The sequence below is a fragment of the Lepisosteus oculatus genome, chromosome 20 (genome assembly GCF_040954835.1).
Source record: "Lepisosteus oculatus isolate fLepOcu1 chromosome 20, fLepOcu1.hap2, whole genome shotgun sequence".
NCBI lineage: Eukaryota > Metazoa > Chordata > Actinopteri > Semionotiformes > Lepisosteidae > Lepisosteus > Lepisosteus oculatus.
Window position 1 is genome coordinate 13,754,496 of NC_090715.1, and position 24,691 is coordinate 13,779,186.

The window sequence follows — 24,691 nt, forward strand, 5'->3', positions numbered from 1 at the left end:
AAGACTGACATACTGTGGGACTGACGTACAGTGTCTCATTACATCCAATAGTGACTCTTGCGTGTTATACCCTATAGTATGATTTTGTACAATGCATTCACCAGTCTGTAGGTATTTAAAAATGTATGATTAATGCGGTTTTAATCTGGCATGCTTTTCTTAACATATTGTAAACTATTTAAGATGCTAATGGTAAAGTAAAGACATTTAAATGTGTGCTTCTTTTAGCATTCCTCTAACAAAATCTTGACATGATATCTGCACTGACACTTTGGGATGAACTGAAAGACAAGGGCGAAATCACTGAGATGTGTAGAGAGGCCTTGAGGATTTGATATTTCAGCAAAGTGTCTCAACAGCAAAACAGAAGTTTGGTTAGATGTTTTTTTTCTTTTAATTGGGTGGTTGTGAGGAGGACATGGTATTCAGTCTAAGCTAAGAGAATAAAGGTCCTTTCCCTAGGGTATTTATACATTCTTCCTAATGACAGTAAGCATTGTAGAGAGGGGCGAAGGTATGGCAGAGGATGCTGAAAACCAAAGAAGATCCAATGATGGCCACAGTGGTACCAGGTATGTGCCAATTTGTCTCGGTAAATGCATATCAACCCTTCAAAGCCTCCTCATAAAGAGGGACTTAAATCTGTGTACTAGCAAGGTAGAAGAGCACAATGCCGCCATCTGTTTGCCACATGCAACCCTACAGCAGCCACATAAATCACAAACTCATTCAACGATGCAAAGCAGCATTCCGTCTGGCTAAGCATGCCCTGGCTACCTCTCCTGACATGTGTGTATCAGAAGGGATAGCAGAAACTGAGGCACCAGGGTTATAGCACAGGAAATAAAATGCAAATGATCAAATAAGAGCATAAGATGAAAAAATTACAGTCCGTCGTGGTACCACTTGTTTCTCTGATTTGCACAGCAAAGCACAGCAGAGCAATTAATGTACTTGTGCAAACATTTCAGTCCCTTGATGAGTCCATTGTTGAGTTCAGCGCAATTAGCAGTCAAGCACCCATTGGAGTTCTGCTCTGTGGTTCATTATGTCTTGGATCCCAAAGCAATTTTACATCCCTCAGTTTCAGGCCATGATTGGGGGGGAGGATTATATTTCATTGTTTCAGGGCATTTGAACAGAAAAGAACACTGATTGCTCATTTTATACCACTCATTTTGTGTTATTTTTCCTCCACTTGGTTTCCTGTGCAACACATGTAAACCCCACAGAAAAAAAAGATTGCATTACAGAAACACAGGGCAACTGATAAACAAACCTGACTTAATGGTTAAAATAACAGAATTAGCCGGGTGACTTGTATTTCTTTTTAAGGTCGTCTAGAGCCACTTTTATTTGTTTAGAGCACATTGCACAGGCAAGGAATTGACTTGGCACTTGGCTTTTATAGCTTCAAAAGCTAGATTTTCCTACCTGTGTAATATTATTTGGTGCGGATCATCCCCATCTTTCAAAATGTTTGCCACGTAGAGGTTTAATGAAGCAGTGGTTTTCTTAATTTTATTGTAACAAATATGTATATCATTAGCTCATCTTGTTGCCAATTCATTTTAAAGGGATGGGTTATTAAGAAATAACCTGCCCTTTTTCCGAATTGACCTTTGTTAAGGATTGAGTAGAGAGCTTTGTTAGTGTGCGACCTGCAAGTTCATTCCCCTCTGGAATATAAAAAGAAAGAAACAAGCATGACAATTCAGCTTTGCGCACACTCTAGGAGGCTTCACGACTTAAAAGTTGTGTTTTTCCTTTCATTCTACTATTCTTGCTACTTTTCAGTGTGGAATTAACCTCTGCTTTTTTCTTAACTTCAGAAATTGTTTGCAGTTTTACCTATTTGTTCTCATTTTTTGTTGCTCCCTATCCTCAGTTCTCTCAAGTGTAGATAAGAAATCAGAAATTTCTAAAAATAATTTAAGAAATGTTCGAAAATATGTAGAAGTTGCTTAAGAAGTGGATTACTATACAGACGACAAAGTATTTTTGATGTGCTTTGATATTGCCATTAAATGTCACCTTTGTAGTATTGCAGCCTTTTTGTAAATACTCATTTCTTAATATTTTTATTTATACAGAACTATGCTTATGTATCTGCTATATAGCGTGTTGCAAACTGTAGAATATTCTTTGACCAAGAAACTCAAATTGCACATACTGTCAGCATCCAATAAATAAAAAAGGCATTGGTAAATGTTCAAGACAGTTTGTCCATTACAATCAACTCCCTAAATTATGTTCAGAAATGAAGTAGCCATATTGGGATGTAAAACAGCTGTAAAGCAGATTTGAATTCTTCAGTGATTAATTATAATGGTGTTGTTAGCAACTTTGAAGTGAAAGTGACACAGTTTGTCACGCAACTTTATCGGATGTGCCAGAAGACTCAGAGTTGGAGTGTCCACACTAAGGTCTGTAATCTTCCTCTGGCCGTTTGTAAGAAAGCTTTGTTCTGTAGGTGAATACGCCCAGTATGAACTTAATCTCATTTCCCTGAACAGATCATTTGTCCAAGATTCTGCCATTGTGAGTTTGTACTCTATAGCTTATGCAATAGTCTATCTAATGTTCTGTTATTAATTAGCTGCTCTTATTAGTTGCAGAAATGTTAACGCTCATTTTTAAATGTTTTTCATCTTTCAGATTGTAAAATATAACTAGTAAACATGAGTTTAAATTCATTGTTATTTCATGAAGATTAGTTATTTTGAGCCAACATCTTATAGTTATATAAGTGTGTAAAAAATAAAATATTTAATTAAACAGCTATACGTCTGATAATTCCATTTTGACACAGCTGTGTGAATGCATGTCTGTCAAAATTACACGCACAACTAAAGATCCTTCTCTGGGTTGGTACTAATATTTTGCAGAATTATTATTTTTCTCTGTCCTTATTTTAGAACTGTAAATTTTAATCTCAGACCTTTCTCCATCTTCCTCTGTCTTATTCTTAGAAAATTAACCTCACAGGTCTTGGGTTTAGGAAAAAAGGCTATCTACACAAACCTCAGACAGTATTGGATCCCTCGATCCCCAATGTTCTCTATATTATTAATGTAGCAAGTGCAACTGTACACTAAACCATATTTGTTTGACTTTCTTTTGGTGCCAGACAGAGGCAGTCTGAAGGTGTGGTTAGGTTCATAACTAGAAAGTTATGGTTCAAATACCAGATGTCCATTGTTGTTGTAACCTTGAGCAAGGTACCAAATTGCTCTGGTAAAATACTCTATTGTATTAATTTATGCATATGCAAGTTGCAGGGGATAAAAGTATCTGTCAACTATAAAAAGTATAGTAATACAGCACAATAAAAGTTGCAAATCCAGCTATGCATACCCCATGACTTTAGACTTTAGTTTTTCCTGAAAACAGAGACCATGCAATCTGTGCTACCCTGATCCAAATTCCTCTGGCCCTAACAATGCAAATACATGTGTTACCTTTTAGTCAAAAATTATTTTCATTCATCTGCGAGGCAGTGGCAAGCAGTCATATTATAATATGTAAAGAAACCAGAGCTTCTTTTGATGAGTAGAACACTTTCCAAGGCTTAATGAAACTGTTGATAACAAGAAGGCGAAAAGTCAAGGGTGGCTTCTGGGCCAATATTATCTGTAAGTAAAGTTGCTTTAAAGAACATAAAAACAGCTTCAGATGTGAGAACTCTTGCTTATTTGTTTGCTAGTAGCCTGTTGGTCCAAAGAGCTGTTCTAGGCATTTCTTGAAGGATAGCAGGGAATGAGCTTCAATACTGGGTTGTATTGTTGTTTGGGCTGGGTTGTTTGTCCCAGACTCACACAAAACATTTGAGTGAAGAAATGCTTCCTATTTGAAGTCCTTTCAAATCAAACTAAAAAAGAAAGTTTCCTCATGAAGTCTCTAATGAAGAGACCAAGGAGATGAACAAACAATCCTACACTCAAAGCTTTGTTTTTGTTCAAATAGCACAAATTACAAAGTAGTGTGATTCAGCAACTGAATTATTTACAGCACTTTTGGAATTACTGAAATTAAAGCCAAGGCAAAGTCCTTGATTATATAAATACAAATAGTTACAAAGTGGAACAACTGTATTTTTGGACAGAACTCTATGTCTGGTTAACATTTGGCTTTGCAGATGAATGACTTACCATCTTGAATGAAATAAGTGCCAGCTTAAACAATACTAAGACAGTGGATTCTCAGAAATCAGGAAATTACACTTGCTAGACATCACAGTATCTTCTCTCAGTGGTAGAACCTGCAATTGATAAGCCTAGATGAACATTTGTGTAGTTTATGCATTGGACAGTTTGGTTTTACCGGTCCTGGCTCCCATGAAGCATAGTTCTGGACCCTATGCAGACGGTACAATCCGGAAGTAAGTGGAAAAGGACAACGGGGAGGAGAAGACAAGGATGAGGAGGGGTTGACAGACAGGGGTGTGTGATGATGGTGAACTGGTGCTTTGGGTGCGTAGCCAGGGCGATCAAGTCCAAGGAGTTCAGGGGGGAAATCCGGGGCGAAGTCCAAAAGTCCAAATCCTGGTGATCCAAACGAGATAAACAAGACAAGGTTAAAAACCGGAACAGGATCCGATGCAGGGACAGGGAATAAAAACAGGATGACGAGGCCAGGCGCTCTGATGTTATTGTCCTTTTATCCATCCATTTTCTTACCTCTTCATCCAATACAGGTTCGCAGGGGAGTAAGAGTTTATCCTGGCAAGCAACAACCACAAGGCAGAATACACCCTGGATGGGCAGACAAACACAAACACTCACACACAGACAGCAGGGCACATTCTCCCAGAAGCCAATGAACTTACCAGGATGTCTCTGGACTTCGGGAGGAAGCCGGAGCACCTGGAGGATACCCACACGGACATACCATTTCTTTCTCCCAAAAGTTTACAGTGCAATTTGCACAATGTAAGAAGCCTCACTCTGTTTCTGTGTTGAGTCTTTAAGATTTTCTGGCTATCCTGTATATTTTTGGGTTTTTTTAATAGAAGCAATTATATTTTGGTCCTTTTTGTACAGGAATTTGTTTGAGTCCTTAGGAATATGCCTGCAGCCCAGCTCATATCTTGATCTAAATTCCTGTCCATAGCTTAGAGGTTTTAAAGGTTTATTTCATTTTGAAAAATGTTGGCCTGAGATCATCACCTTGATATTCTTCGCAGCTGAAAAATATGTCACTGAAAGATACCTGCAAGGCCAATTTTTCTTTCAAGGAAGTGCAGAAAAAATCAAATTGTTGCCAAGAGTTTTCAAAGCATACTGTCATTTTATCTTGGGGTACATGGAGTTGATTGCTCTGAGACAGTGTCTTACTTTGATTTGTAGTTCATATCTTTTACCTGTCTGTCTTTCTTAATATATAACCATTTAGATTGTAACAATCTGGATGATTTATTTCATTTCATGACATTTGATACCACATCTAGCTTGTTGTGAAGGATGCGGCTTTATAAAGTATCACAGTATTGCACTAATTTGTGGGCAGTCCAGTCAATCACAGCCTGAATTAAGTGTATAAGTAACATTGATGCTTTGATTTTTTTTAAGCGAACAGGTCAGAGGCCATGAGTAATGTGCATCCAGCTCTTTTGCTCTTTGTGTTTGTAAGCTATTCGTTCAGCTAAAAGAGCTACACACAGAAACAATTAACACTTAATTTAATACAACAATTTAGGGGAAAAGAGGCAGTGTGTTAATAGCTATCTAATAGTTATGCTCTAAAATATGTAAGGTGTTGCATGCACCCAGCTCCTGCCATTTTTGGTTGAAATGATGGGGGAGGGGGCATAGCTGATCTCAGAATAAAGCATGACTTCATACTCTTCATATTGTATTATCATGATTTAATCTTTTAGGATTTGGTTGCAAAACCTATAATTTAATGCTAATTGAAATGATTATAAAATGACATAGATGCCGCAAATGATCTGCCACAAATTTTTACTTCCATTGTATTTGTAACAGCAACAGTGGTTTCGTGACCCATAATAATAATATCTGAGGGACACGTACGGTATGAGATGAGTTGTGCTAGCCAGTAGCATAGCAAAGGCATTGCCTCATAAGCTTCCAAAGTGGTCAGCAAATAAAAAAGAATAACATGGTGAGTGGAAAACATTAGTTTTGAGGTGCAATCCTAAGTGCACAAGGAAGTTAGATTGGGAATACCCATAGCTTTGGAAAGTGGGTGGAAATAGTTGGCAATGGTTCATGATCGTTATTTTGATCATTAGTTCAGAATACCTAAAACTAAACTGAAATATAAACGATATGAGTCCTGAAATAAAAGGATTTTCCATGGTGTTTCCATTTTTTGGGGGGGTGGGGCTTGTAGGATGACCTACAAGTAACTAATAGAAACACAGAGTTAAGTGACTAGGTGGCCTTCTCTACCACCACCAGATACAGTACAGTACGTTTGTAATTGCAACATGAATCGTTAAATGTCTCTTGATGATGACATGGGGGACCAAGAATGGTTTAGCATACGGTAGATGAGACCTCACCCTGAGAAATGATTTACTGCAGGGGTAAGCTGTGCTTCTGCCAATCATTTTCCAAAAGGAAACTGCTGAACCTGTTTACTGATCCCCCCCTCCCCCGTCCTGCCCCCCACCATGGTAAGGGCTGGAGGCTGCAGGAAGATCACTGAATGAGGGAGGGGCAGTGTAGGGGAGGACTTTGCACAGGTTTTCTTCATAGAAGACTGGTGGTTCCAGATTTGTAGACCAATTGTCTCACAAAAGCCAACTGTGCTTTGTCAGTCCAGACGTTTAGGGAGGCCAAGTGAAAACATAATCATGTGTACAGTATGTAGATGTTGTTGAGTGAACTAACAGCCCTTTTTACATGATCAAAGTGACTTCACTCTCAAAATGTGTTAAAGAGCAAATAAGGCAGTAGATTCCAACTCATGCTTTATTAACATTAACCCCCCACGTGTTGCTGCTGTTGTATGCAATGCAGTGTGACGTTTGGCGTTTGACGTTTTTTGCATTCTGGCAAGCTTCTAAAATTGTACTTTTTTTAGTCTGTCATAGTCATTTTTTAACATGTTGCTGAGTGAGCTGCAGTCTGGTACAGTGACAGTGCATGCGACTTGTAGAGAAAAAAAAACTTGTTATATACTGACTATTACAGACACATAACACATGAGTTGTGTTAGCCATGCTCAAGACTGAAAAATAATATATAAAATAGCTTTTATCTGACACATATTACTTAGTGTAACAGTAATATATTGAAAGACTGCTCTTATACATTATCATTTTTATCTTTTTTAAATTAATAATGTGTTTTAAAGTAATAATGAAGTCAATATAATGTGGCTGAAACTGTGAATATACAAATATTGACAAGGAATGTGAAGTACTGCACAGCAAGTTTTTTTCTCAAATACAGTATGTTGTCAAATACCTATTAAATAAAATTAGATCTCAGGTGTTTAAAACAGCTTTTTTAATTGTACTTTTCAGAGGAAAAATGCTCAGATTTTGCACCAATATCAGTAATTGAAGAATGAGCGTACCTCTTAAAGTCTTTTATCTTTCAATCTTTTTCTTCCTTTCCTTCTTTAATGCTGAGCCAAAAAGTCTTTAGACATTTTTTATTAAAAAAGAATAATTCTGGTTTTGTTCTTGGAGGACATGGTTTATATTAAATCAAAGAAGTGATTTTACCTCATCTGAACTTCATTATGAAACTGAATGTTGTCTATAAGACACAAAGGCAATGTGTCACTGTTTGTCCAGGTGGGATTAGGTGTGAGTCTTGCTGGTACTGCATTTATATTTTGCTTAAACCTGTATAGAACTGCTGTGGAGAGGAGTGCTGTTACAAAAGCAACTTCAGTCCTTATGAAGTTATATGGTTGTTTGAAGCTGGGGATAAAAATAAATACCAAAGGGTCATAATCACATGCTGGATGCTCTGGCTTTGAAAAGTGAGCGCTTTCCTCAGGTCATAAATGAACAGTAAAACTGCTTCTCTCCTGTCACTAAATACTCTGTGCTTTGTAGATAAATCCAGCAGATCTGGCTTTTAGATGCCACATCTTTACCTGGTTTGTTGAAACCAATTCATTGATGGAGTTTAAGTACTACCACGTTAATCCTTCTGTGTTTGATCACCAAAAAATTAATTACTGGAATAACTGATTAATTAGAGAGTGGGCTTTAAGATGCTTAGGTTTTATTACATTTCTATGGTAACATTTACTGCTCTGGTCATCCTTTTTGAGAAAACACACAGTATCAAATTCCTGTAAAGCATTTTGTTCAGTCCCATTTATATGCAGAAGAGATGTTTGTATATATTAGAAAGGAACTGGCACAGTGTGCTTTGCCACATTTCTGTCTAATCTGGGTTTATGGTTATAGTGGTATTAACTGTCCTGTAATGGAGATGTTGTTTCTAGCTTAGTCATAATTAACCATAAGCTAACAATTAACCATGATTTATATCTAGTGAAAGAATCCTTGAGGAGGTGGCATTTTTCTTTACAAATTCAAGAAAACCAATAAATTAAGGGAATACCACTTACATAGCGATGATTCCACCATTCCAAAAATGAGACTTTCAGAAGACATTTTTTTAAAGACACAAGTAAAACACATGTATATTTGTATCAGTTCTGTAAATGTGAAACACGGGTGCTTACACTTCTACTTGGTGGAACTGTGGATGTTGAAGCTGTGAATAAAATCACATTCAAGAAAATATATGTTTGAAAACATAGCTTAGGAGTTCACATTTAATAGGTTCTTTTTCTCACATTTACCATTAAATCATTCTGGAAAAACTACAAGTATACAGTATGTGCATTAAGGAACAGAATATGAATAAAGTGGTTGAGAAGAATTACATTAAATTTAGTCAGTCCTCATTTGCCTGTAAAATGATTTGTTGCTATAGCCAACTGTAAAAAGCAATATATTGTTATGCATCCTTATTTAGACTTTTTCTTTTCTTACCATTGTTCTTGTTGGCTGAAGTAGTGCTGGGATGGACTCATCAGCAGCTGGAAGTGGTTTATTCACAGTCAGATATTATCCAATGGCTCTGTCCAAGTAAAGAGAGCACATGACTAAATATATGTTTAGGCATTTCCAGGCATTTCTGGAGCTTTGCCAATTTTTTTTTCTAGCCAGGGATAAGCACGAATTAAATGGTTAGCAAGCTCTTTAGAAAGTATTTTGGGGTCAATTACAGGGAGCTCAAACTTTAGAGAGATCACAGTATTTTAAAGCCTTTACATACAGTATTTATTTAGAAGCGTACGTGACCTAAGGTTCACTCTACTTTCTCTGTGTTTGAAGGGTTTCATAACAGAATTGTCACAAACAGCTGTACCAAAGCAGTAACTGTATGCTGTTCTTTGATTCGACTAGCTCTGATGCTGACGCTCTACCATAATGACAGTACATGTTTTTAGATAGCTCTTTAGCGTTCTTCCAAATGTTCAGCAGCAAAATGCCAGGTCATCAAATTAATTAAAATTATGCAAATATCACGAAGATCAAGTCTTTAAAGCACCAAGAAGCACCCAAGCATGTTCATTTAAGTGATGCAAATATATACAGTACTTGGATGGCAGAGAGCCTATGACCTTGTGAGGGCGAACCAAAATGATAGTAAAATACATTAAACAAAGATGATGAATCAATTATAAATGAATTTTATATGCAGTTTCATTAAAAACATCCTAATATCAGGATGCAATTTCTAATGGTACCCCTGTCAAGTAATACAGTATTTGTTCTCTAAGTTACTGCAAATTGGCTGTTTTACATAATTGCAGTACTGTATGTTTTGTCTTTTCTCGAAAATGGTTGATGTTTCATGTTTTCAAATTAGACCTTGGTGCAGAAAAGAGACCTTTGTGCTTAGAAGAATCTTGCTTTTTAGAACTCCAGAAGTCAAGATGAAGGCTTAATGTTGGAGTCCTCTCTTTTGCATCTCTCCTAGAAAATGTTTTACCTCATTGACCTTACAGGGCGAGGAACCGCAGGCAGAAAACACTCTTGACAAACAGCTAAAAGGTGGGGGGGGGGGGGGGGTTGGGCAGGAGGAAGGATAACTAAAGGCGGGACTTATTTGGAACCTAATTAGGGTGATGTTGATTGATGATGACAAGAGCTGACCACCACTCCACCTCCCAGATCGAGTCAAGGCTTCAATTCAATAATTGACTAAACATGAAAGTTCTCAGTGGAACTTGTTCCTCTTGTCCAATGTTATTATCACCCGGAGATAATCTTCTGGGAGGTGAAAACCCCTGGCCACTGAGGACCATGCATCACTCTGTAATTTACCTGTTGAGTCAGTCAACTCCTAATAGCTTCAAACAAAAGAAGTGACAGGCATGCAAGGTTCAAATACATTTGAAGTTAAGTGCTCAGTAGTTGTCTCAAAAAGTAAAAACTAGAGATGAAAATGAAGGTGCTGAAAGTATCCCTTAAAAGTTTCAATGGGACTGAAAAAGGAGCAAGAAAAAAAATATTTTCAAAACATTTTCTGTGAAAAATCAACTGAAATCAGTTCCCCTGGGCATTCAAACAGAATATTTCTGTATAATGTCATTTAAAATTTTTATTTCCTCATGGACTACCACTTCACCATTCAGAAGCAACATAATGTCATAGCACAGCCATGAAACACTGTGACACTATCTACAAACCCACTGAGCTAAAATAGCCCTTTTATAGTAGAGAGCTGAATACTGTTTCCTTTTTGCATTTATTTTTGGAAGAAAGATGTAAATTAACCTTGTGCCTTTAGATACACAGAAAGAATATATTAGTTTCTTTAAATGTCCTGTAACTTATGGAAATCAAGGTACTCCATACAGTGAGCCCATTCATATCTGGAGAATATGAAAGCATATTCTATTAAGAATCTAACTCTTCATGGGATATAATCACATGAGCTTGCTTCAAAGAGCATTTTGTGTAACTAGGCATGTCAGCTGTCATGGGAACATCTGTAAACTTTGTGTCTGTGGGTTCATATTGCAAATCAAATTGCAGTTAATGAGTTTAAAAACCATTTTCAATGGATTACTATTCCAGGATGCATATTTTACGTGCAATACAAACATTGATGGTGCTGGTTCTCTAATGTGGTGCACTGTAATCCAACAAACAGAAGTCAGGATTGTGTTCCTAGTGCCCACACACTAAAGACTGAGGGCATTGTTCCAGAATGTACAGTATATGAGTGCAGCAATTTGCAGCAATAAAAGAAACAAAACGAAAGAATTACCCTTTTCACCAGCAACAATAACAATGAATGCATGCCATACCATTTTGCATAAGGTTCTGTTTCACAACATTATAGTACTCACAACATTATAGTAGTAACAAACTTCAATATACTGCAGATGTGAAAGGGAAAATAGGACATGTATTGATAAGATGGCATTAACCTGCTCTATTTCAAGAGTCAAACCTGAAAACAGACAAATAACCAGAGTAGATCTTAGGCAGGAAAAAGAAAGATGGTGGGTAACTGGAGGATCCAGTGTACTGAGGTTCAGGTTGGAATTAGTTTACAAAAAGACACTGTGCGAGTTTAAAATGATTAAACACATTGTAAGGCAAAGGGCAGGTAATACACTGAGAACAGTCACTTGAGCTCGTGTAGCTGTGAGTCCTGGGCTAAGTTCTGAATGGCTGAATGTGGGATTTAGCAGTCCAGCATCAGCAGTGTGAAGATTCAGGTAGCAGCTACGGGGCATTGGTGAAAGGCGAAGGGTGACGGCTTAGCTGTGAAAGTGGGTCTGAGTTGTCCTCAAAAGCAGCAGGTAGCAGTATCCAAATGACAGATGTGGTGTTGGTAGCATGGTGAACACTGTGAATCATGAGATTTCGCAGTCCAAGGGCAACAGTGAGATAAAGAGGCAGATGGCCTGGACCAGTGGTGTAGTACAACGTTAGGTAGCAGCTAATGATTGGAAAGAATGCAGACAGTACCAGCAGTGAGTAATTGGCATGTCAGAGCAGTGAACAGTGGAAGAGACTGGATAAAAGCCCTGTATTTCTACACTTGCAGTCAGAATTGGCTGGTAGGAATGGAGCCTGTCTTTCTTCCTGGCTTTAATTATAAGCTCCATCCAAACATTGCATTTTTCTTCTGTTCGTTTAATCAAAGGGTTTAGATAATATGGCTTGTAGACTAACTTCACATTGTCCCAAGACCACATGAAAAGTATGGGTTAATCCATGATTTGAAATAGTGGTGGCATGATACATTCTGAAAAGATTATTTGATTGATATTAAACTAAAAGTCCAGTTTGCCATGTTGTCTTGCCAGAGCTCAGACCAATTTGTGTACTCTTTGTGAAAACCATACTGGAGCTCCTGGTAAAACCTACGTGAACAAAGGGGGAGCAACAAACCCCACTCAGGAAGCAACCCGAGAATGAAACTCGGGTCCCAGCCCTGCAAGGCAGCAGTGCAAGCCAATGAGCCATTGTGCCACCCACTGTGTTCTCAACTGTGCTTGAGGTATATTACATAATATAAAAACGGGTTTTTCTTTTAAATAAAAGTTGACGTACACGTACTGTATGTGGCGTGACAGTTGCAACATATTTTATACATTAAATAGCGTTCCTAAAGGGTGGGTCTAGTGCTTTTAAAGGCAAAGTGTGACGTAAAAGATTTATGATTATCTACTCAGCAGGCATGCCATCTATTAAACTTAAAGCGAGACCGTTTATTGCAAAACGGTGTGACAAAAATCCCCATATTGAGTCTCCAAAGCAAGATGCATCTGCTTGAAGATTTATGATTTTCATTTCCAAAGCCATGTGTTCCCTCCTTGTTATTTTTTCGCAGTAAAGCTGCAGTGATAAGTAAAGGACTTAAAGTTTGCAAGTTTACAATGTATTTCTACTGAACATACGTATGCTGGCTAAATACTCCTCTGACAAGTGGGGTCCTCTGTTATGTGCTGCCCAAAGTGTAGTAAAGGGGGGACAGTGTCAGATGGGGCTTAGGGCTCTGCATTTCTGACTGGAGGACTGTGGGTGCCCATTTGTGTGCTGTTGATCACTTTGTTTGTGGTCGCTGTAGTCCGCCTAGCTATGTGAAAGTGGAATAGTCCTATGCCGGACTATGCCGGGGTGGGAATGGAGGAGGGGGAGAGCTGGAAGTTAGCATAATCTGTGGCACGGTGAGTCACTTGGCTTGTAGTGTGGACTTACTGTACTTACCTGCCAATTATAGAAAGCTTGGCAGAGAGCATACAGCACATGAGACCGCAACAGGGCTGAGATGGCAGACAAGTTGGTCGCCATTGGGAGAGTCAGACTATTTTTTTTTCCTGCTGGGATTTCATCTCGTGATTTCGTGCTTGCAAGCTAGAGGTGCTCCACTTCATCACTGAGAATAAGTCGATGCCTAAACCGAAGCTTTGAAAAGTAGCTCACTCTTTTAGTTGAGTAGCGACATGTGTATCATCTTGTTTCTTCTGAAGCTGTCTGAATATGAGCACAGTGTGTAGCCTCCTATAACTGCATAAAAAGCTAGAGAAGCACAGCTCGTCCTCAGACGAGATCCGAACTCCTATTTCAGGCATCTTGCAGCACCCAAAGCCGCTCGGCACAGTTTCGGTGAATGAAACATTAATACGAGTGTTACTCCTTCCCTTTCGCTGTACAGTTCGTATTGTGTTACAATTTGTAATGGGTTTTGTCAGTCTAAAGGAATTAAAATTAAAGTTTGTTTGGATGTTTCTTGGACGAGAGACAGCAAAAACAAAACCGCAAGGATCACAACGGCATCCGCTTTGGCAAACCTTCGAATCCATAAATCAAACAAATGTCACAATACTTTCGAACAAAAAGGTCAGTAATTAGCAAATCGACTTGGATGAATTGTGTTTGATTATTCTTTCTTTTTTTTGCCTTCTTGTAAATGCAGAACAGTTAGAAATTCTCCACATGAGGCTCAGAGGAGAGAGAGCAAAAGAAGACATGTTGCGGTGTTAGAAGTGATCTCCAAACACAATTCAAATACTAGTAATTTCATGTCCTTGCATTGAAAAAAAAAATGCTTCTTCATATTTTCATTAATGTATTCATGCCTCTGGACCAGCGTGCCGAGTCCTTGAATTCCAGGGCTCTGTGAGTTGTTGTCCTGAGCTGGTTTGTACTGAATGGCTTGATTCATGATGCCTAGCCCAGCCTTCTTAGGTTACCACACCCCCTGGCTTTGCCTGTGAGCCCGTCTGTTTTTCTTTCATTAGCAGGATTCCCCCTGGTGAATACCTTGCCGACTGGATTGTACAGAATGGGGCTGCAGTATCCATCAGCTTGCGTGGGTGGAGGTCTGCTGGTGTTTAGAGGGAATCAGAAGGGTCAGAGTTGTCATCTGCAGAGCTAAAGCTTCAGTTCTGAATTTAAAAACAACCCTTTCTGTAATAATCAGAGACCTTTCTCCTGCTTGTGGTGAGCACCTCACCACACACACGCATACTCACATATACTGTATAACTGTTTTGTCTTTCTGGGGACTCCCATTCCATTTTACTTTGCTGTTTTCTACTCAGCTGAAATGAGACGGAACACTGGTGAAAAACTGACCCACATCGACTAGTTTGAACATATTAGGAGTTAAGGGAAGAAGCCATTTGATTAACAAAAAAAAGCCATTGGCATGTGGGAGATGCCACCCATTGTCTGATTGTGAGAAGTAACTTTTTTTTTCACCCTGTTTTTCATCTGTTATCTCAAATTATGCCCCAACCCTGATAGGTAAACACAAGCACACAGAAGCTCTGGCCTCACATGGCCTCCAACAGAAGCTGTTGACAACCTGCCAGTCAGCCTCCTAATCTGTCATCAGCCAGTGCTGTTCAGGGAAGAAATCAGAGCAAAGAGCAGAGGCTGCCTGAGAGAGATCAACAGAATACTAGAAACTCAGTGTCAGAAACCTGTGGCTTAAAGTAATCCATTCACTTGTGCATCAGATCTGCACACTTGATATGATGAATGAACTTGAAGAAAGGTGTCTTTAACACAAAATACAGTTTAATTGTTACACAGTTAAATAACAGAGTAAAATATTTTAGCGATGTGTCCATGTAGGATGAATGAAGCTGACTGCCTTGTCCATGCTGGACAAAAGGGGAAAAAATGATTAATTGTTATTCTCCTTAGACCTGCCTCTAGAAATGAAAACCTTTTCTGCTGGAGCGTCTGTCAGCATAACTCAAAGAAGGAAATACTACCTGTGCTTAAAGCTGTGCTTAAATTTCCCCAAAACAACCCCGTGATGCTCATATTATAGGAGTCCATTTCCACTGCATAGCAAAGCTAATTCTCGATTTTGTCTTTCAGAAGAATGAGTTCATTCAGGAGCTGTCCGTGTTGCATATTTGTGAGTTTTCGGTTGAGCCCGTTGCCCATCAGGGAGATGAATTTCTTGGCAGTGTCATTCTGAGGTTTAAGCAGAGTGTGAAATGGCAGAGTATTAAGTACATGGCTGGCACTGCCTGCAGTTTTACCCTATGCAGGAGAGTTGCATACATCACCTGAGGCATTACAGTGAATTATTCACTGTGATCTGAGAAAAGTAAGTTTCCTTTTCTTTCTAGGGAGGGACAAAAGATTCCAGTGTTCTGGGCACTTGAGCATGACAAGATGTAATGCTTTATTTGAATGTCATCGTATGCAGCCAGTATACCACCTACATGGAGGATACATAACTATGCTCTAATAACATTAATAATCCTTTATAACCATTCATGTGTATAAATATTCATGATGACCCCAACCTAATCCCTAGTTGTAACCATGGCACTAACACTCACACATGCTGTGACCCCTGCTGTGACAAATGAGGTGCATTTTTATAAACACTTATGTACTGTACCTGTTACATAAAGAATTATGAGTATTATTATAGTGTCATACTGTACAGTATCTGAAATGTTATACTGGCTATATAAGACACCTTTGGAATAAAGTGTGTCCTTACTACTGGACTTCAAACCAATTTTTTTTATGGTGGATTCACAGAACCAATCTTGTAATTGTGTAATCTATTGCTAATTGAATTAATTCATTCCTTATTAGTACTGAAGTAATTTAAACCATCACCATGGCAGCACATAAACATCCCTCTTACAGAATGATTTTTTCAGGGGGTTATTGCACTTTGCTTTTTTCTGCATCCTGCTTTGTGATGGCGCCTCTTGAATATTGTGAAATAACCTCTGATCTCTTTAATTATTTACCCATATATGTATAAAAACTGTCTCAAACAATTAAGTCTGATGTCTGTTTCAAGAAAACTAATTTAGATCAGTTGTTTTTAATATTTCGTAGCCTTTAATGTGCTCAACTTGTTTACACTCCTACTGGGTGAAAATAGATGGGACACCCTTGTCAGTTTTATGGTGGTTTTAAAATGAGCATTATAAAAAAGGGAGGATTGAATTATATTGCAATATATAAAAAGTGGAGTTATAAAATCTAAAATTGTAAAAAAATGTACAATTGTTAACCATGCTGAAAGCACTATATAACATTTGTGTTTCAAGAAATGACCTCATATACTGCATATTGTTCTCTTGTGGAACTGGTTCAGGATCTAACCTTGTAGTCCTGTTATTATGCTATAATATTCCCAGCATTATGTTTTAGATAGTAAAATAATGACCCGAATTGGCCTTTTTGAAAAGTGAAAGTAAAACTGAAACATTGCACTTGTACTGCAGTTGTTTGGATTGCGATCTATTGGAACAAGAAACATCTCAATATTGTATTTATTACACAAGGAGGACAGGTAATCATTGCCAAGAAGTCCAAATAATGTTCTAAATGCTATGCAGAAAATAACCAGGCAGTTGATCTTGTAAATTGCCTAAAGGTAATTTATGCAATGTTAAAGTTAATCAGGAATTGTTGGAATTTGTATTTTATCATGATTTTATGTTTACCTCTACACAGAGAACTAAGGACCTTCTTGATTATTAGGAACATTTCAAGTTCTTATAAAAGTACATGTATGAAACTTGTATCTGCATGAATATGTTAATAGCAGTTAAAATGTGTCTTGTGCCTTAAAAACAGATTGTCTTCAGTTGTATAAAAACACTAATGTTCACATTCTTTTGTGATTTGGATTCTTGTTTATAGGTGCATATTTAGGAATATTTAATAAAAAAAGCCCTAAAAGTAAATGTACTGTAAGAATGCTTACAAATGAGATGAGGTCATTTGACACATCTAGTTCATTTAGTTGCTGTCAGGGGTGCCGGTCCAGATGTATAGCGCGTAGTTTAGGACCCTATGCGGACCGGAATATAATCCGGAAGTAACTGGAGAAGGACAACAGGGAAAACAAGATGAGGATCAGGGCAGTTGACAGACAGGGGGGCGTGACGGTGATCTGGAGCTCGGGGGGCGTGGAGCAAGCGAACAAGTTCAAACAGTGCAAAAAGGGAAACCGGGGCGCAGTCCAGGGTCCAGGTGCCGGGAGAACCATCCAAGACAGACGAGGTTAAAATCTGTAACGGGATCCGGAACGGGAACAGGGAGTTAAGAACAGGATAACGAGGCCAGACGCTCCGAGCCCTGGACTCAGACGGTCAGGATGCCGGTGAATAAGACCAGCCCTCAGACTACCCGCGAGCCCGGAGAATAGGCAAAGCCCTGTGGCGTCCGTCTTCCAGAGCTGAGCCAGGAATGGCGGGAGCTCCTGGCTTAAATAATAACAGGACAGGTGCACATAATGAACTAAAATACGAGAGAGTCAGAGCGCCCTTTGAGGAGGGATGATGATCGTAACCTCATGTGCTGTTTCTTGAAAGTAGCCTGCTTTGACAGTATTTCTGCGCGCTCCTTGAGCACATCTCTTTGTGTAAAGAAGTGCCTTTTAAATGCTCTTCCCCACAGTTTCCACCTGCATTCTCTGGTTCATGTTTTACTGTTGATTCTGAAAAGGTTCATTTGCCTAAGAAGGTCTTCTGTAGTGTCTTCTAGGCTGCCAATAAGTTCTTTATTAAAGTAAATGTGACTTTTGCAAGCTGCAAAACTCTTCATCTGTAAACAGAAATCTCCTAGTAATCTTTTTTAAAAATGCTGTCTTTGTGTTCTTCCCATGGTAGACTAAATAAATGTACTTAAGTGCTTCTAAATTTGAACTCAGTTCAACTGTCAGTTGAACAATTACATACAGTATACTGTATTATATATCAACAGCATTTAACACACCTTCATTGTCTTCAGCAGATAACTGCCTCACTCTCTAGTGAGGGTGACTTTGTTGTTACCATAATTATTCATGTGATATGAAAGCACTTATCAAAACACAAATCATTTTCATTTCAGAACATTGTTAATATTCAATATTCAACCTTTGTTAATATTCAATCAGCGATTAATACAGCATACGTGGGAGTCTGTGTTATAACTACCTTGAAAAATGTTATTCCACAATTCTAAATTATTTCATAAGTGTTGGTTACTTTCAGATACAGTAGGTGGGTAAGAATTGCTTAATTGGTGGTGCTTAAAATGTTACCAATTTTCTTCCCATCAGACTAAACAGGTGTGAACAGCCCTTATCTGATAATGAGCCAACGCAGTGTATAGATGGCTGTAGAACTGAGCTCAGGCAGCTGAGGGCCAAACTCCAACAGGCCAAGGGTGGAAACTCCAGGCTCAAAAGTTGTGAACGAAAAGAGCCCTGTGTTCCTTACTGGCTCCAGCCCTATAGACTCGTGTGCCTTCCAAAGGCATTGGCTGGAATTCTCCTGGGAAAAGTCTTCCTTCCAAGCCAACATGACCTAGCGAGTAAACATCGTCAGGTCGCCATGTCAACAGGCATCCAGGTTCCCTGTGTTTGCATTTGTTCAGCGCATCTGTTTGCACCAGCTCTCCATGCCGAAAGAAATCTGGAACAAATGAATGTTTTATATTGCTGTGCACACAGCTAACTCGGGAATTAGACATACTATTGCTATGAAGGCAGCATTTGTAGCATTCCTTTTATCACCTAGCATGCTGTGTTTGGTGAAAGATGCCTGTGAATGGAATATGCTGAATTTAGCAGTGATGATACAGATCCGAGCAGCCTGTGCGTCAACCCACTTCTTGAATAAAGAGTTCATCGACTTATTCCACTCAGTACTCACCACGTTGCTCCTGCCAGCAGTTCTTCCCAAGCAGGCCTAAATGTTAAAAATCTTTGACATGTTTTTAGATTACTGCTGCTTATGTTTCATTTCTTTGACTAAATGTCTTAGGAAGGAGGCTTCTGTGGCCATGGCTGCAGGTCTTGGTCAAGGTGTTGTCAGGGTAAATGGGTCTTAAAAGAAAAGAGAATCTGTTTTTTTTTTCTCGTCAGGAAAAGCTCTTGCGTCAATTGTGTGCTTAAGCCATAATTTTGATTGTTTAGTAGTAATTGGTGGAACAGCTGGAGAGTCTCTTTTATTTGAGGAAAGCTTCTCATTCACTCCTCGGTGTTACGCAACTTCAAAATGGGCTATTGGAAAGCTTGAAAGTTACTTATTTTTGCAAATCCTAGACAGCGTTTCATTACAGTTTCAGCATTGCCCAGATCCATGCAATTTTTTAATTCTTCTGCTAAAGTGAAACGCTTTAAAACTGGCAAATTCTAAAATAAATTGATAAACATGTAGACCCATTTTCTGTTCAGTTGACAAACATACTATACATTTTAAAGCATTTGCAAAATCACTAAGATTATTTGAATTCATTAATATTGTTGATAGTGATGGAACATTGTATTGCAGATCTCTTCTCTGGGAATTCATGGGAATCGCATCACATACTGTATTTGTCTTATAGTCAGAATGTAATGATGATGTTATGTTCTGCCAAACAAATACACTATAACCTGGAATAATATGGTAAATTCTGAGATTGTGCTGAATTAGGATTGATATAAACTTACTATTGTGACACTTAACACAAACCAATACCAATGGTCGTTAGGTAAAAATCACTACTGCAACAACAAGGATGAATTACAGTACATTTACATTTACATTTATGTTTTCTAAATGTGAAATTTTACTTGCAATAAATATCAGTGTAATTTTGTATGATTGACACAGTGTGCTGTAATGTATTATGCATCATGTCAGTTCTACGTTTTCTGTGGGTGCTATGTCTTCAAGCTAATGACAGGGAGCAAGACTGAATTGGTTAAGCGAACAGTCTGTGATGCTAAGTTGCCGTTGAAGACTGTAGCTGGGCAGAACTGGTACTGTAGCCCCCTAGTGGCGAATTATATTATTGTTCAATTTTTGAAGACCTGTTGAATTTTTTTTAAGTTGGACTTTTTCTATGAATGTTGTGAAAAAAATATTAATTATGCAGTGATATACTTTATGTGCTAAAGTTTAAAACTATCTTGCTACTTAATCTGCTATTAAAGGCCCAGGAGAACTGAGAGATACAGGAATCTCAGTTTAAATGTTTTTTCATATTTTTTATATTTTAAAATCTGCTGCTTCAGAAAGCAAAATTTTATGGTTAGTTCCTCATGTACAAAATTTGAAATAAGCCATGCACAGTGCTCTAAATTATTTTTATTTTCTATTTGTTATTCAGAGGTATTTCCCTTTTTCTTTACTAAAGATGTAATATCTAGAACAAAGATATTTGTGGATATTATTCCATGAGTAACAATATTACTGATATAAGTGTGCTCAGATCAATAGATTACCATTTCACTGGAAAAAAATAGAGTTCATTTCACTTTACTCAGATAACTGCTGGTGAAAATAACAATACCCAAGACCTCTGACAGATAGGCACAGACTTTTTTTTAAAGGTGTAGCATGCATTAAAAGGGAAGGAATTATCTGCATTTTGTTGTCTGGATGCAGCTGAAAAGATCCAGTGTTATACCATATTGTTTCCCAGATCAGAAAGCAAAACAATCTATTATCTGATATGTTACAGCAGTGGTTTTAATTAACCCCCCCTCCCCATCAGTGCTGATTAAAAAGTGAAGTTTGGTAGGCTGGCACAAATGTCTCCTTTCACCCTAGGTTGTGAGTAGATAGATTCTATTCTTTTTTTCCTTCTCTCTCTCTCTCCCTCTCTCTCTCTCTCACTCTCCCTCTGTTGGCAGGCAGTGTGGCTGGAGGTTTTCTTGGCAGATAAATCACTTTCTACTTGGCTTGGCCCACTCTCACTGCCAATACAAACTGGAGCGTGCTACTGGCTAGGACATATGGGAGGGGGCGTGAGCTCAGAGCCTGAGTCTTTGGTCAGTAATGAAGACTTCTCTTTTCATACACAGATTACAGAGGGACTGTGTAAAGGCAGAACTGCAACTCTAACACACTACACTACATTCCAAAATAAGATAACCAGCCAGGTATGAAGCTTTCACTAATGCCACCTCCAGCCTTACTGCTATGAGGTAAGTCAGACTCATTGTTGCTATTTTCTCATTTTTGTTTTGTCTTTGTTTGTTCCTTTTTTCACTTTGAGTCATGCTGACATGCTTTTAATTAAAAGCTGAAATGCTTGTTTTTAGTAGGACATACATTTGCTAGTGATAAGAGATGGAATGAGAGGTGACTTTTTTTTGGAGTTTGCAGTCTCAGTCCCTTAAATGGAAGAGGGGGATTCTCTTTCAGGAGGAATGCTAGTTTTCTTTTCTTTTGTTTTTATACAGGCTCTTTCAGATTAAATGTTGTTTTTTCATCTAGGATACTGTTTAGTCTAGCCTATTCCTACCACTGTAAGAATACCGTTTCACTTCCAAAGCTCTAACCCTCTGTGACCCCAGTGACTTGTGTGACTGTGGCTATAAGCCTAAAAGAGGGGTAACTTCTTTGGTTTTGTTTATTTTTCCTCTGATGGTTCATTTCTTCTTCATCTGCTGGACCAGAAAGAAGGTGTTGGGGGGGTTTGGGGGGGTCTATTCATCTGTGTAAATAAGAGCTAAGTAAAGCTTTCTTCATCTGCTCAAAAGTCCAGAGGCTTTGGAGTAACTATCTGAGTTGTGTCTGTATGTCAAATACAGCTTACATCCTTACTTGCCTCTCAGAGGCAGTCAAATCTCTTTTAGCTGTGGTATTAAAATCAGTTCTGTATAACAACAGATTCCTCATTTTAGGTTGACTATTTTATCTCAGAAACTACATGCAGCATTCTCGTTCACATTCACAGCTACTTTTCAGATGTCTTTTTAAATCACTCTTATTTATCAATGAGACAATGGGAAAGGAGGTTTTTTTCTCCGGAAATGTGAACGCAGTCTTCTGGATAATTGGACTTTCTGTAGCTCTCCTGGAAAAATAAAGGAGGATGTTCCTTTAAGAGCCCTAAGTGACTTTCCATTAGTTTCTGCCGAGTACTGAGAATTGTGGTTTCCCAAATTTTCTTCTGAATAGCGTACAGTAGCCTTGGATAATTTAAAAAACACAGACTTCACTCCAATGAGTGAAACACATTTGCCACTTGCACATGAATTGACTTTCCAGATTAGGTAAACAAAAGGCTAAAAAGCTGCACCTACTTACTTTTGGAGTGTTGGACAATTAGTGGTAGTGTTAAGTTTTCTAACCAAGCTTTGCTGTGGGAAAGTGTGGGAAAACTTGTAAAGTGAAGTATAGGGGACTACAAGTATGGAAGAGTATGGAAACCATGGTGACTGCAGAACTAAGCTCTGAGAACACATAATTAACTGTAAAATTGCAACACTGAACTTTTACAAGTTATCAAAATAATACGTTTTCCTTCTGTTGGGCTGCAGCAGCAAAAATGCTTTCTGAATGACAAAGGGAGATTGCACGTTTGATACTGCATAGCATCTGAGAAGGTACCAATTTCACATTTGTCTTACATATGACAAGGATATCACTGCTGAAGCCTGACTGCTGATGTTGATTTACTCCTGACTCAGTGCTGTTTGTTAACAGCGCTTTCCACTAAAATTAAAAAGGTGGCTGTACAATACGACCCATGCCCCATCACTTGTCAGTGTTGAATTTGCTCTGCACATACTAGCAAAGAGACCCATCATTCAAATGTGGTTCTTTGCTCATCCTTTGCAAACTATAAAGCAATGTTATCCCACTGCAGGGATCGTTGACCTTCTGCTCCCTGAACTGACAGTTCACACCTCACTCGGTGTCTCGTGTCTCAGCACGCAGCTCTCTGCTCCAGAGAAAGGACAATCCTGCATCAGATCTCTCTTGCGGATTTGAAGACCTGTGCTGAGGAGTTGAATGGAATCATTTTAATGTAAGGCACTGTTGGCTTTATCAACATGACAATCCTACAGTGTATGTGCTGAAAAGTAAACTCTGGTCCTTCTGTTACCACATGAGGATTTGTTTCAGTTTCACACTGATCGGATGCAAGATGCAACAAACTGGAGATGCTTATTGGGCATTGTGGCACCTGACCCTTTAATTATCTTTGTGTCTGGCTGCTCTCTTACCCCTCATGTCTAGGAGATTCAGCTCTAGTGTGGAGTTTTGCTGTAAAGTACTGTAGGCAAGTTCATTGCTTCCACCCTTCATTTTCTGCTTGAGATTTTTAGGTCATTAAAAAGGATTGAAGATGTTGAATTAAGTTGTGTGCTGAGCTTTATCTCCCCTTAAGAGAAGTGAAGTTATCAAGATGCTATAATGTGCTTTAGAACTACAGTATGTGTTCTTCCTTGATGTACATCATATGATAACTATAAGGAATATCACTCATGTAGCATAACAATTAATTTACGTTTACTGGCACACAGTATTATTTCACTTTGTATAGGGCACCCTTTAAATTTTTTCCTGCATAGATTTTGTTCTAAATTGAGTCAAGTTAAACCTTCCATGTGAATTACCTACAATGACTCTTCTGTTTTCTGTGAATATGTCCCAAATGCCAAGTTGGACTATCCTTCATGTGCAAGTCATAAAAAGGTGGCTGGTTTGTCTCTCAGTCAGTTTGAGACTTTGTTTCACCTAAAAAAAGCAGCTGTGAGGAAGAGAGATCCAAGGCACACAAGGTGGGGAGCTGCATGGTGTTGAATTTGAAACCTCCTGCAGCATTTTTTCGAAAAAGCTGGAGATCACTTAAGTGTGTTTTTTTATCGAAACAGAGAAACGAATTATGATGATAAAAAGACTTACAGTAGGAGAGAGCCCAAGCAAAAAACATGGCTTATAGAAAAGATAACTCTTTAGAGTGCTGTTTTTATTAGGAAAATTGAATAGTTTGTGATTTCGGTAGTTCATGCAATTTGCTTTTAATGTTCATACATTACACACTGGATCTGTTAAATGCTAATGTAGTGTACAGTATTTTCCCTGTGATGTGCAGATATAAAGGTGGCTCCTGTTTAGTAGCTGGTCAATACATAGGGTCAAAATCACAAAACTCACAACGTGGTATTTATTCCAAGCCTGAAGCACTGCATCAAAACCTACCACCAAATGTGGAGGAGACAAAGCCAACAGAACAGTGGGTGTCCTTTCTCTCAAGACCTACGCCAATCCACTTTGTACCCAATGAACCTAAATATTGGCTTCAGTATGAGGATGTACACAGGATTTCCCACTGAATGCTAGACTGCACCATTTCACTTTATGTGAGCTACAGTTTCTTTTACTGTATATACATCAGCATTATTTCCTCTTCATCAGTGCAAGTGTGGTTTATACCCTGCAGCTAAAA

The 24,691-nt window shown here is 38.5% G+C and overlaps 1 protein-coding gene across 3 annotated transcripts in view; it reads left to right on the plus strand.

Annotated features, from left to right (window-relative positions):
• The window catches only part of LOC102695501 (zinc finger protein 469), a 138,825-nt gene that overhangs the window by 44,261 nt on the left and 69,873 nt on the right, over positions 1-24,691 (plus strand). Inside the window, exons 3-4 of one of the 3 annotated variants that reach the window (XM_015368110.2) lie at positions 21,312-21,434; positions 23,105-23,266. The exons of 1 other annotated variant lie outside the window; for it this stretch is intronic. The gene's annotated coding sequence lies outside the window, so the exon portion shown is untranslated. The remainder of the gene's footprint in view (positions 1-21,311; positions 21,435-23,104; positions 23,267-24,691) is intronic. One more of the 3 variants, XM_015368109.2, reaches the window with a different exon arrangement.